Source organism: Apis florea, unplaced genomic scaffold, assembly GCF_048593485.1.
Source record: "Apis florea isolate Af1SG1 unplaced genomic scaffold, ASM4859348v1 contig_3798_pilon, whole genome shotgun sequence".
Classification (NCBI taxonomy): domain Eukaryota; kingdom Metazoa; phylum Arthropoda; class Insecta; order Hymenoptera; family Apidae; genus Apis; species Apis florea.
In genome coordinates, this window is record NW_028256860.1 from 1,366,890 (window position 1) to 1,380,246 (window position 13,357).

At 38.7% G+C, this 13,357-nt stretch overlaps 1 protein-coding gene and 1 long non-coding RNA gene across 6 annotated transcripts in view; one reads left to right on the forward strand and one right to left on the reverse strand.

The window, feature by feature from the left end:
* LOC147656311 (uncharacterized) overlaps positions 1–2,869 on the reverse strand; it is a 56,106-nt gene extending 53,237 nt beyond the window's left edge. Inside the window, exon 1 of the long non-coding RNA XR_015294643.1 lies at positions 2,398–2,869. This is a non-coding gene — a long non-coding RNA (uncharacterized LOC147656311). The remainder of the gene's footprint in view (positions 1–2,397) is intronic.
* Positions 1–13,357, forward strand: part of LOC100872588 (uncharacterized) — a 607,316-nt gene that overhangs the window by 259,335 nt on the left and 334,624 nt on the right. Inside the window, exon 1 of one of the 5 annotated variants that reach the window (XM_086915860.1) lies at positions 3,244–3,991. The exons of the other annotated variants lie outside the window; for them this stretch is intronic. The gene's annotated coding sequence lies outside the window, so the exon portion shown is untranslated. Of the gene's footprint in view, positions 1–3,243; positions 3,992–13,357 lie in introns of those variants that run through there. 5 annotated transcript variants of the gene reach the window in all.

Consider the following 13,357-nt stretch of genomic DNA (forward strand, 5'->3'; position numbering starts at 1 on the left):
GTAAATCACCAGCTCACGGAACCCGTTGGCAACTATTCGCGGCTCTATTAAGAATTCAGATGCGCGGCAATACAAATTGCCGTACGCGCAATCCGCACAACCGTCTCGCTGTTTCCTATCGAGTGATTCCCCCGCCCTCTCTAAAAATATCGACGAGTGTACACGCTTACGAAAAACACGAAGCGAAGAAGCGCGTTGCGAGGCTGGAATTAATGATCCAGGGTCTCGTTAACATCGCCAACGAAATTGTTATTAAATTGACCGGCTTTATTTGGTTTCGCGGGCAGCAGTTAATTAGGTGACCGAGACAAATGGCGTCGTGCTCTTTCCTCACTTCGTAAATCCGTTGCCGCTCACTTTCTCTCTCTCTCTCTCTCTCTTTCTCTTTCTTGAAATTCTAAGTCCTCTAAGTTGTATTTTGCAAAAAGTTCGTCGAACTACCGCCGGCTTCAGCAGCGAAAGGAGACGATCCGCTGGTGGCGCCATTACGACGATTTACGGCATCGCTTTTCCACGGTCGTTATGCTAGTGACATTCGTCGATCGTAATTTTCCTCGCTAATGCGCCGTGTGCTTTTTCCCCCGTTCGACGTATCTCGTCAAATCCCCATCGAAAATAAAACTTCCTACGCGAGGTTGTTAATTCTTTCTTCGGGATACGAGTTTCTTGGAATTAACTCTGCACGCGCGGATTTCAATGGTATTAAACGAAGAGGCTATGTGTATATACCGAAGGTAGATTGAATTTACGCGATAGAGACTTTCTTTCTCGATTTCTTTTCGTTATTTGATAATTTATGTTGCTTTTGATGTACACGCGGCTGCTTTCTCTTCCAGCCGCTCGCACGATCGATTAATAATTTCGCGGATTGAAAGATTATAACGTATAACTTCTGATTATAACGTATATATATTTTTTTATCAAGAGTCGTTAACCTCATGATTCGTAAAACGAGACCGTTTGATCTGCGATTGTTCGCTCTGGACAGTTTCAAATAACGTGTGACGAGCAGAAAGCGTTTTATTCACACACAACTTCGTGAAAAAGAACGATTTATTTTTCGAGCAACGATTGTTAGAAACAAGTATATATAAATCGGTATCGCGCGAGAGAAGGAAACGGAAGGGAAGAGAAGTATAGATTGTGTTGATTCCGACACGATGGAAATTTCTCGTGGGCGCAAAGAAACATCGAAGAAGACAGGTGAAGCAATAACACGTGAACGAGTAACAGGGAGGGAGAGCACGGGGGCAAAAAAACAACAAAAGTTGCGGCTAATTCCCGGCTGTAATTATTTGCACAGAGGAATAACGAAAATTCTACGCCGGCGTTGACAATTAACAGAGGCTCTACGTCAAATAGATTTGTTTTTCCACGGCCATTAGTAAGGTTACACCGGAACATTTCCCTTAATCCGTGTTTACGGAGGGTCGAGGCTGTGGTATATACGTTTCCCTCTATCTCCCCGTTAAGAAACGAGAAGCTTACCAGACGCTGCATTTTTTTCGTAAACGAAAAAAAGGATAACGGCGCGAGTCACGCGTAAGAAACCACGCTAAAATGTTGTATCTTACGTTGACAACGTACGATAACATTCTTGGTATAGTAACAAGTCCGTTCGACCTCCTATCCAGACAGCACCTGGCTATCTGTTATAGAAATAACGACTAGATTTCGTGATTATACTTGTTTGAAAATCGATATTTGATATTTAAAGTGAAAATCGATAAGTTCCGTGGATTATTTTACTTTTGCGAAAGGATTTCGTTTACTTGACATTTATATGTATATTCATATCGATTTAGAAAAAAAAAATGATCATATTTGTAATGGAATAACTATAATGGACACTCATTTTATTTGTGTGTGCACGTATATATATTATAATAAATTCTTTTGATTTATAATGAAGATATACTCTTTTCATTTACCGAGTTAAAATGCAAAGACAAATTAAGAAATAATTCTTGTTATAATCAAAGTAATATTATTTGACAAAGATACAAGAAAAAATATCATAATAGAATTAAAAACAAGATTGAAAAAAGTTCTGAAAGAAGTGCAATAAAATAATCAAAAGAATTGAGATAAATATAGTAAAAAGGAAAGAATTGTATTGAATTCTGTACCTTTCTCCATTGATTTCACCATTTATATTTTTATTAAATTCTATTCTATGTTACTAAAGACTATGAACATTGTAAATTTGAAATACGAATAGAATAATTTATGAAATGTGAAAAGAAGACTTAAAGAATTTACAATGAAAAAATTTATTTAAGATTCAATATTAGTTAATTTTGAATCATCTCGATGTGTATTATAAATCCTCAAAGTTATAGATTCTACATTTCTATAAATTCACATATGTGAACAATTATCAAAAATATAACTTACCGATAAACTGCGTCACATGATGCAATTAATGTTCAGCAAAATTACAAAAGTAATAATTGATTTCAAATTTCCTAGCCACAGCACATTTTCCACTCACATATCACTCGATACTAATTCTTCGCGAATTTCAAACCGTTATTTCTCGTTCTATATCACAAGATTCTTATTTCTTCTATTGTACGATAACTCGGTAGAAAATAAGACGGCGTATATAACGAAACGACAGATCGCGTCAAATGGTATGGGATAATGGCGGACACTTGCGATGACAGCGACAGCAAAGACGAAAATTTAAAATTTCCCCCCCACTCGATTAGAAGGCAAAGCACGAAGGGGAAGCGGGCCGAAAGGACGACGTAACGCGTGTGCGCGGAAGTGTGGCGCGCGCGGAAGGATGGCTGGCTGCGAGGAAAAGAGGGTGAGCACCACAGGTGGTGGGCGACCCGACGTCATGAGCGCCGCTGCACAACGCGACAAACAACTAAACGTGGCCGTTGACGAAAATCCGTCTCACCGTGTGTTCATCCATTCGTCGGTGGTAGAACGCGTTTGTCACGAACCGAAGGCAAGGAACGAACATCATTTTCGGCCACGTCTTCGTTCTACGCGCTCGTGATCTCGGTTGATTCTCTCTCTCTTTCTTTCTAGCGTACGCGCATTAAACTATATATACACAGTATACACACGTAAAGTAATACACGACCTATATATCTCTCTCTCTTTCTATACGTAGCCTACTATTACTACGTGCACGCGCACTGATCTATCTATCTCCTTCCCTTTCCGGCATCCCCTTCTTCTCTCTTTCTCCGACCTTCCGTCCTTACCCCTCTCACATGCCTCGTCGGATCGTTTCGACGAGATACCGCGCAGTGGCGCAGTCGTCGCCACGAGAGCGACGTGCTCTCCGTCGGTGGTCATGAATCGTGCGGCGGAAGAGGTCCTCGCGAGCCGGCTGCCGCCGTCGTCGTCGTAGTCGTGTAGTCCTAGTCATCGTCGCCGCGCCGTTATGTTAGTCCTTATCGTCGTCGCGCGGTCTTCAAGTTTGTGAATCTTTGTAATCGTGTTTGATAGTTTTGTCAACGGTCGTCGTGATGGTGATCGTGTGGTACATGGGATCCCTTTGATCGTCTCGCGTGTGGTCGATTCGAGCGCGACTGTACCGATCGAACTCCGGCGGTGTTGTTGCGTTTACCGTGTGACGATCGACAGTGGTGTTTTCCAAGTAAGAAATGGGCTTTGGTAGGCGCGTGCCGCGTCGCAGTGAACGTTGCGTCGCTGATCGCCGACAGCGGCGCCATAACGGGGCGCGTTCGCACGCGATCACAGTGTGAGACGAGGAAAAAGAAGAAAAGAAGAAATAGGTGCGGAAGCTGGTTACACGCCGATCAAGGAGGAAGGAGGAGAGTCTTCTTCTGCTTGTTTTGGTTTTTTTTTGTTCAATAAGTGTCGTGATTATCGCCGCGTGTAAGCACGGTCGTACGGAGATTGTGCTGTGCCCCAGAGGAAGAACGAGAGCGCGCCGAGGGCTGAAAATGTGAGAAACTTATTGTTCCGGCTGGTTGGCGGGACACCGGACGATTTCGTTGACAAGGTAATGTGATACGGCTGACCGAACGTTTTTACGCGCCAAATGAACGCGGCACGGCTCGTGTCGCGTGATTTACGCGTTGTACGCGCGCAAACGCGACACATCGCGGATCTCAGTGAAAACGTGTGCACGTTAATTACACGATTTGTGGACTCTACCTCTTCTCGTGCAATCGCTTTTTTTCGCGACTCACGTTTTAGTATCGATTTCGATAACATTGTTCCTGCGAATAGAATTTTTCCATCGCAATTTCGCAGAGATTCGTCGAAATGGCCAATCCATTGTCGACATCGATTAATGGTCGATCTCGCGTTAAATAGTGATCGATATCACTTGACACGATTACGCTTGAAAAATAAGGACCTCGTAATACGTTGCGCGATGACAGATGTAGGTTAGAGTATATATAATCTTAGAAAGTTGTTTTAACACTTGTATCAATATCATATATATATATATATATATTTATATTAATTATAAATGTTTTGATATATGCATTTTAAAAATGGCCGATATCGATATTTATCGACTCCATTTGTCTATTCCCGTCACGTATTTCAAATTATATCGTCGTATATCAGATTCGTATTTCAAGAAACGAAACTATTTTTAATAAATCTCAGGAAAAATTCCAATATATATATAAAATTAAGATTTAAATTTAGAAAAAAGAATAAAATTAAATATTATAACATTCCATATCCAAATATTCGATGGTATTTTGAAACGAGTATGAATTTTATAATTCGTTCGTGGAACTCGAAACGTGTCGATCCGTTTTACTTATTTCAAAGCGTAATATCGTATCGCTTTTCTTTTCTGAAAAGTCGATATCGAGGCGAGCGTGTTCGAATAAGCGGGAAGTGATTAATCGAACGCTCGTTCCGCGGTTCGACGGCGCGTAACAACGAAACTCGCTTTCCACCAGTACCTCTCTGGCTCCGTGAAAGCGCAAAACCATGGAACGAATAAAGAGACTCTGTGAGTAGTCGTAACGGCTAGTCGTCTCTGGCGTCCGGCGGATTTACTGTTTACGCTGTTTCCGGTGGCGCGAATACCCGTCACGTAAAATTTCGTAGTTCGAGCGAGACGTAGTTCGGTGACTCGTGTCTTTTTCAGATCGATACAGAGTCAAGGTTGCCAGTGGAGCGGCACGTAAAAATAATAACGCGCCTCGCAACGAGAGAAAAAGAGACGAGATAGAGAGAGAGAGAGAGGGAGAAGTGGAAATGGATGGGAGAAGGGAGAAAAGGTGGAAACAAAAAGGGAACGCGACGGAACGTTTCACACTCCCTGTTGCTCCGTACATTGTTCCATATTTGTCCGGCTTCGGTGACCCTATCGGAAAAGCGCTATAAATAGAGAACGATTTCCAATTTTACACGGAAAGGCAGGCAACGCACCAACTGCAGACGAGATGCGACGACTACTCGAGTGCGCCAGACGTTTCCTTTCGTAATTAGGTCAATCTGTACCTAATGAGACGTTACTCGCGCGTACCTCTACAGCCGTTTCGCCTCATTTCAGGCTGCCGAGATTTGTCCCCTCGGATCGAAAGATTTTAATTAAAGGTTCGCCACCGGGATTCGGCGTGCGTCGCGATGCCATCGGCTTCCCAACAATCTTCGCGCTCTCGTTTTCGAGAGGTGTACAGTTCTCTTCGAGAAGAAGGGACAAATAGGTCGACTCGCTTCGAATATGGCGGATCTTGGTTTAATTTGTCGATAGTGTATTATTGATAAATATTACTGATATATATATTAATATTGATGCGGAGATAGAGTAGGAGAGGATTACGATATAAATAGTTGTTTAGGAGTAGGATGACAATAGTAGTATTGTTTGTCGAGGAAACAAACGCTGAGTAAACATTAAGTGACGTCATTTATTTTGCGCAATTTATAACGTGGTGGGCTCGTCGTTCTAAAGATAATAAAAGTTGTACTAATTTTGGTGTGGCTACGCGTAGAGATGTGGTAGTTTAGAGAAACGAGTCATAAAGTTTTGCGTAAAAGGGGAGAGGATTGGAAGAGATAAAAGTTCAAGTATTTTTCTTGTTCTTACATGTCTGCACGAAATATTTGTATTCTCAGAAGAGCTCGTTTCCTCCGCGAATAAATTTGTACAATACGTTTTTTTCATTAATGACTATTTTCCAACTATACATTTTGAAAATATACATCACAATTACCCATAAATAATTCATTCACAATACAATGGAACGTCGATTATTCGAAATTTAATTGTTCAAACAATCGAACAGCGAATGAATATTATAATGATATTTGAACCAGCATATCTAACGATGTTTACATTCTTTCGCTGTATTTAAAAAATCATTTAAATTTTTTAATCGTTATCCGAAAAACCGCTCAACAAATTTGTCAATTGTTAATTACAATCGTAACCAACTCGTAAAGCTTAATAATACTTTTTCCACCCACAAAAAGACGTGTCCTCCATTTATATCGCGTTGGAAATATTTTCAAGTTACGTTATATTACTTATAAATAGACGATTCCGTTGTGTCCATAATTCGAACTGGAGATCACCGACCACTGAATTATTACGGAATATCAGTCATCCGTGTCGCAATCACGGGCCCGGTATTAGTTGCATTCTTCATTCAGCGAGCGCATCAACGACTTCCTCGTCGGTGGCGTGTATTTGCGCGCGTGGCGCTTTAAAATAGTCACCGGTAAATATACACACCAGCGGGGGAACACTTTTATTTATCGCGGCTACTACGTGCCGTTTCTGATTGACGGGCATTAGCTGCGGCCACTCGAACATTCGTACACGGCCTCCGTGTCGAAACGAATTGAAACGTCGCCGAATATTTACGGGGAATTTCCGCTGCCGCGGGAAGAAATCGCGAGATTCCAATGGAGAGGAATCGAGAGGATGCAATTTGGAATGAAAATGCATTTCTCGTCGCGTTAACATTATCTCGATTCGTGGATATGTGGAAATTTCGATTGCCGAAGAATTTGAAAAAAATTCCTTTGCTCTTGCAAAAAAAAATGTCAAATTGCGTGCGATCGAGGAATTTTATATGGACTCATAACTCAGAAAGAGAGAGAAAAAGCAGTCGATGCGACGATGTTGTCTGACAATTTTGGCCGAATCTACTGCACAGTTTCTCGCTTCTGTAATATTAAGATGTAGAATTCCTCGATACTTTTTCGAGGGAAATAAAATTTTGATTTTATTACGATTTATGGAAACTTTATAATTCCCTTAATTATATACGATTTGTAATACGTACAATTTTCAAAGATGATACTGATTTAAATTTGACTCGCCGTGGATCGAAAAGGTCAAAGGGATCGGATTAAATTTGCAGAGCAATCATTGTTACGATATATAGATTTTCTTCCGATAATAATTTCAAGTTGAATCCAAGTAAAGATAAATTTGTATCGGGATAGGTAATAATGTTTGCAATTTATTAACTACACCTTATATTCATTCATCTCGAACCGTATAACTTAAGGCAGATCGAATCGTGTATGTTCAGGTTATTTTTGCTATTGGCAAGAGTATTATTATCGTATACTATAATACATTTTCCTTTATATATTTCTCTCCTCTAATTCGAGATTATTATTGTCTATGATCTTCCAGTAAAATTAACACTAATATTATATACCTTCCTCCCTATATTCTTACTACATGTATATTTGAACGCTATACCATTTATTGCATAATCTTTGGCAACAGATTCTGGAACTTACTCATAGAACAATTATCAATTAAAGGCGAAGCTTGCGTAGTGAAGTAAATTAATTTTTTTTTATTAAAAGCTCGATCCCTTTGAAAGTATAGATGTTTATTTTTTATTCGACAACGATCCAATAAATCGTGCAATTATTTGCCCTGTAACTCTCTCTCTCTCTCTCTCTCTCTGCGGAATGGATCAACGTCTCTTCGTTAAAGCGGTCGTTTTCTATTCATGAGATACAGTTTATAACTCATTCTATTTTCTTATCTCGATATACCCGCTTGAATACGTTATATACGATACATTTCAGGAATTGGTAGCACACACACACACACATATATATATATACATATATATATATATATATGTTGTAATGAAGCATCGTATGTGAAAACGATATTGTACGAAATGTATCGTAGTTTCTCTAAGTACATTTTACGACAAATTCATACATTTTCGTCAAATTAACAATATAAAATAAATAAGTTCAATACAAGTCATTATTATTAATTTATACAAATTACGAGGCGATATTAAGAATCGAAAAATACACTCTGCTAATTATCACGTTTCGATTTCGTTACGTTTTTATTTTTCATAACGTGAAAATAATTCAATCTGTCCTTGATCGAGCTGTACACTTTTCTTCCCGAGTTCTGGGAAAGAGGATGGAGAGAGGAAGCTCGACTCGAAAGCCGAACGCGTTCACCGATCACGAAAATATAGAACGAAATGCGAAATGGGGATCGGAAAGAGCGGATACAACTTATCCCGTCGTTATTTTTCCTTCCATTATATCGGAAATCTTACTCTCGATTCATTTCCGACTCCACGGGTTAAAGCCTCGGATTAGCGGGGCTTTTCCGTTTGCTTGCTTCCTTCCTCCTCCTTCTCCTCCCCCTTTCCTATCCATCGTGATAAACATTTCCGCATCGCTTTGACTCATTTCAATATTCAGCGAGGACGAGTGGAAATTGACAGAACTTGTTACCGCCTCGCCACAGGCGAGAAATCCGATGTTGCTCGAATAAAAAGCGCAGAAAACGGAATAAAAGAGCCGAATGAATCGTTCCCCTCCTCCCTCCCTCTCTTTCTCTTCGTTCGCTATCGAGCGTGCAGATTCGCCGATCGTTTCGAATTAACCCGCAGCTTCGACAGAGTTGAGCCGCGCCTCCACACCACCCCCCCTCTCCCTGCGAATCTCTTCCGCTATAATTCTAAAAAATAATTCCCGCGCCCCGGGCGGTGATCACGTGCACGTGAAGCTGGAATAAGAGAGCCGTTTTTCCGAGAGATCCGCGCTTTTTATCGAAAATTGCTTCGCTTATATTATACAAACCGTTTAATATTCGGGCTCGAAAGCGTCGCGAACAATTCGTTTGAAGTCACGGAAATGTATATATGTATATACATACATTTGTGCACTGATGTCTGCGTGTATAGATATGTTTCAATGGGGAACGGAAGAAAGGAGGAATCGAAATTAAAAAAAGTTTTTTTCAATGAAGTGTACACACCGTCTCGGATAGCTATAATTACTGCTTTGACACGGGTATAAATAAAATATTGATATTCCCCCACTAGCCGATGTTTGCCTCGGTAAAAATAATAATAATGCTAAAGAGTAAAAGTAAGTTTAGGGGGGAAGATTAGAATAATTGTCGAACGAAGACGTGAGTTGTGATATGTATTAAAATTTATATCCTTAAAATGCGTATTTCACTCCGTATTCTATAAATTTTATCCAGCCTAATTAGTTGAGAAGTTAGTGTTAAGAACTTTAACTTTGATTTATGAATAGCAATCACGGATGTCAAGCTTATTTATTCGTTATCGAGGGTAAAAAGTATCAGGTGAGGAGAAAAAAAAAAAGAAAAAATTTCGTGCATATCTCCATTATCGTTCACGGGATTTTTCGAGTTTTGGCTTCAATTTTATCCCCTTCCTCCCTCCATCCCCTCTGTGATATCGCGCCACAGTATCTTTTCCTTTGGCCGAGATCCAATAGATTTGGATGCGCACCATTTCATTATTTTTTTCTCTCTCTTTGACTCGCTGAGAATCGCTGGATTCAGTTGTACGGACGGATTTGAAATCGAAAAAGAGCGACGACTATGTGCGTGACATACGGCTGTCACGTGCGTTCAACGTCATAGTTGAACGCATCGGGGCCAAGCATCGACAGCTGTTCTCGTTTCTTGTCTTTGGATATTTCTGTACCATTCGATGCGCACGCGATAATCAGGCTGATTGATATCGGTATTAGTTCGGATAAATCTCGGGTTCTTTAATTAACGCGTCCAAATGATCGTCCTAGTTTCTGGCTGACAGTGAATTCTCGCAACTCCAACTCAAAGACGCGAGCTCCGTGAGAAAAGAAACAATACTAGTCGAAATTTGCGAACAAATTTTTCAAATTTTATTACACTTACTAAATTAATTCAAGTAGAAATTTAACGAAATCCTTGAATCCACTCACGTTTTCTTTTTAAATATCATTGATAAACAACAATCGTTAATATAAATATTATTCCATCCTGTTATTTCTAAATCTAATACCAAATTACAATTTGTTTCACAACAAAACTCGATGCACCTCGAATTTTAACTATGAATTAAACAATAATAATAATAAATAATCGCATAGCAAGCAATTACTTTCCCCGATTAGCTCTTCCCAAGTTTTTCCTTGTTTACGCTTCTATTTTCGTATTCGGGGGAAACTGGGGCGAGGATCGTTCGATTTTTTCGAATTTTCGCCGAATACGGTATGCCTCACGTCGTAAATCATTGGTGGAAACGTGGCGTGTCAGCGGGGGACACGAAACGTTGGGCCGGTGTATAACGTAAAATCGCGCAAAGCGCCAGCTTGCTAGCCTAATCAAGTTAGCGTGCGCCACCGCTAACACCGTCTCGAGGTCTTCGTGGTTTGCCAACGAATGTCCTGTCACGAAATCGCAGATGCGAAACAATGCGTAACGGCTAGCGCGCCGCGACATTAGACAACTGCATTGCAAATTACCGCTGGATGTATCAGTGTACGGCTAATTTTGGCCCCTTCGTCACGATCCCGATTGTTTCTCGTTGCGATAAAAGGGGAAGTATATACGCGAAAGAAAGTGCAAATTTTATCCGATTTTTTTTTAAAGTTATGCGTGGTAAAGATTGATGTATACGATAGAGATATATTGTATTCTGGTTTCAAAAAATCATTACGTAATACTTGTATTAAATTAAACAGGCGCAACAATATTCTTGTCTAAATGAATTTCAAAAGTATATAAAATGTACAAACATTTTATCATTCAATTTCTGAATATATTCGTGCAACATGTTCGTTCAGAATAATTGCATCAACACTCTCGAGCCAACTTCGAAGCTAGAATTTCCTTGCTGTGCGTAATTCCATCAGCTGGTGTTCCTTACTCCACATTCAATATGTATCCTTACGAGTTACAACTTTACACTCTGTCTTTACGAATCTTTTAATCGCATTTTCTCTGACATCCTTCTCGTACAATACACGTTTTAAAACTTCGGATAAATTCGTCGAATATATATTTGCATCGCTCGTTTCTTCCCGTTAATCGAGAAATGTAATTGTGTCGTAAAATAATTATTGAACCATTAACTCGCGTGCAGCAAATAGGAGACGCGTACGGATAGATGTGGCCGGACAGATAATTATATCTGTATAGCTGTCTTTGGAACTGTAACACTGGTGCAAAACAACGATAGCTTCAACGTCGATCATTCGAAAATACTGATTGGATTATCAAATATAACGTATAAGTAGATTTGAATATCGATAGACTAAGTATTTTGAAGTGTGCTTTGAGAAATGAGCTAATAATTACATTTATTTCTTGCGTGTATCCTACTATCTGCATCTATTTTTAATATAATATAATTGAAATATACAATCGTATATCTAATACAAAAGAATTAATTCGTTAAGCGTTAAACAGTATACTTGTTTTTAAATTTATAATATTCGATATATCGTTATCCAAATATCATAATTATTGCGCGAATTAGCTAAACTCTTATTCTATCAACATTTCGATATTGAAAAATATAATTTAGAAAAAAAAATTAAAGCTTCTGCACTAAATGAATCTAATAAACCAATTTATACAAAAAAAAAAAAAAAAAAATTGGAACTGTTCTGTATCGTATTAAAAGAAATTTTATCAATCAACGAAAGTTGATGTTGATGTTTTTATTACCAAAAATATCTAAAAATATTATTTCACTCGTATCTCCCAATATCAATATCGATATCAAAATGTTAAAATTACAATGAAATATCGTATGTTGAATTTCACTTGGATATCACTAGATATATAACTGTATAACTTGATCCCGTCGTTATATTCTTCGACATTATACGCGAAGAAATGCATCGAGCGGGAAAACTAACGCTAGGAGTCGAGCACGTTTCGAGCCAAGGTAATAATTTCACGCAGAAATAGGGGCGCACGTTCGACGAGAAGCCTGTCGTTCGAGAACAATAATCTCGTCTAAACTTTTTTTCTCGATCTCTTGCTCGATCGTGCGTACAAAATGACGAGTTTTTCCTCTCCCGCTAATGTCCCCCACTCGTATTCTTTTACGATTATCGCTTAGCCGGTTGACGATCGTTTTAAAGCGCGCGCGATATCTTCGCTTTAACGATCCTCTTAATTGTTAGAACCGTAGAACCGACTTACTTTGCTCGAACTTATCATGACGTTCTTACGGCTTGTACTAACTGGCTACTTAAGCTGGCAATTCAACGACGAATATCGTTGTATCCGCTCGACTGAAATATAATAATAATAATAATAATAATAATATCGTGGAAATTAGCCGTGCTAATGAACAATTTTTTGCTGGCGAGCAAAGAGAAAGATACTATATGAGAGCGAAAGTTTGCAACTAGTGCGAAAAAAGGGAATCGGTGTTAAATTGGCGAGAAATTATGACGTTGTTTGCTGACTTGTAATGTTTAACTTATAATGAGAATTTTTTTTTCCTTTCTCTGTGGTTGGAATAATGTATGGATTTATTTTTTTTTTTTGTAAGGATTATTGGTTCATTGTTGTACTATCGTTTCAAATCTTTTATTTTATTTGAAGCGAGAATATCTTAGATGGAATCTTCATTGATATTCGCGAGTGGTAAATTATTTTTGCTGACAAATACAAATTATTTACTCGAGTCTTTAAAGTCGTTTTATCAACCGTTTTCACAATTGATAATCTAAAACGAGTTGCATCTAAAATGATTTGAAATGCTTGATAAAGAAGAAATTCGAATGTTATAGTAACAAGATTATGAATTAGTTATCAATTATATCTTAACAATATTCAAACATTTTTATCATTTCTATCCAACGTTTATAAAGTAAACGAAAACAAATAACTATTTAGTTTAACGAATGGACCAATTCGTGATTATTTGGGATCTTAATCATCCAAAACTTCCATTATCCAGAGATAAATTTGAAAATAAAACTCTCGAGAGTTACAGGTATAATTATTTTTCGCAAGAAGATATTTCGTTGAAATCATTTGTTAATAAAAAATAATTCTCGAGTTTTATTCAGAAATAGTTTAACTTGCATCCTTCCATCAATCTTGTATCCCCTTTTCAAACTTTTA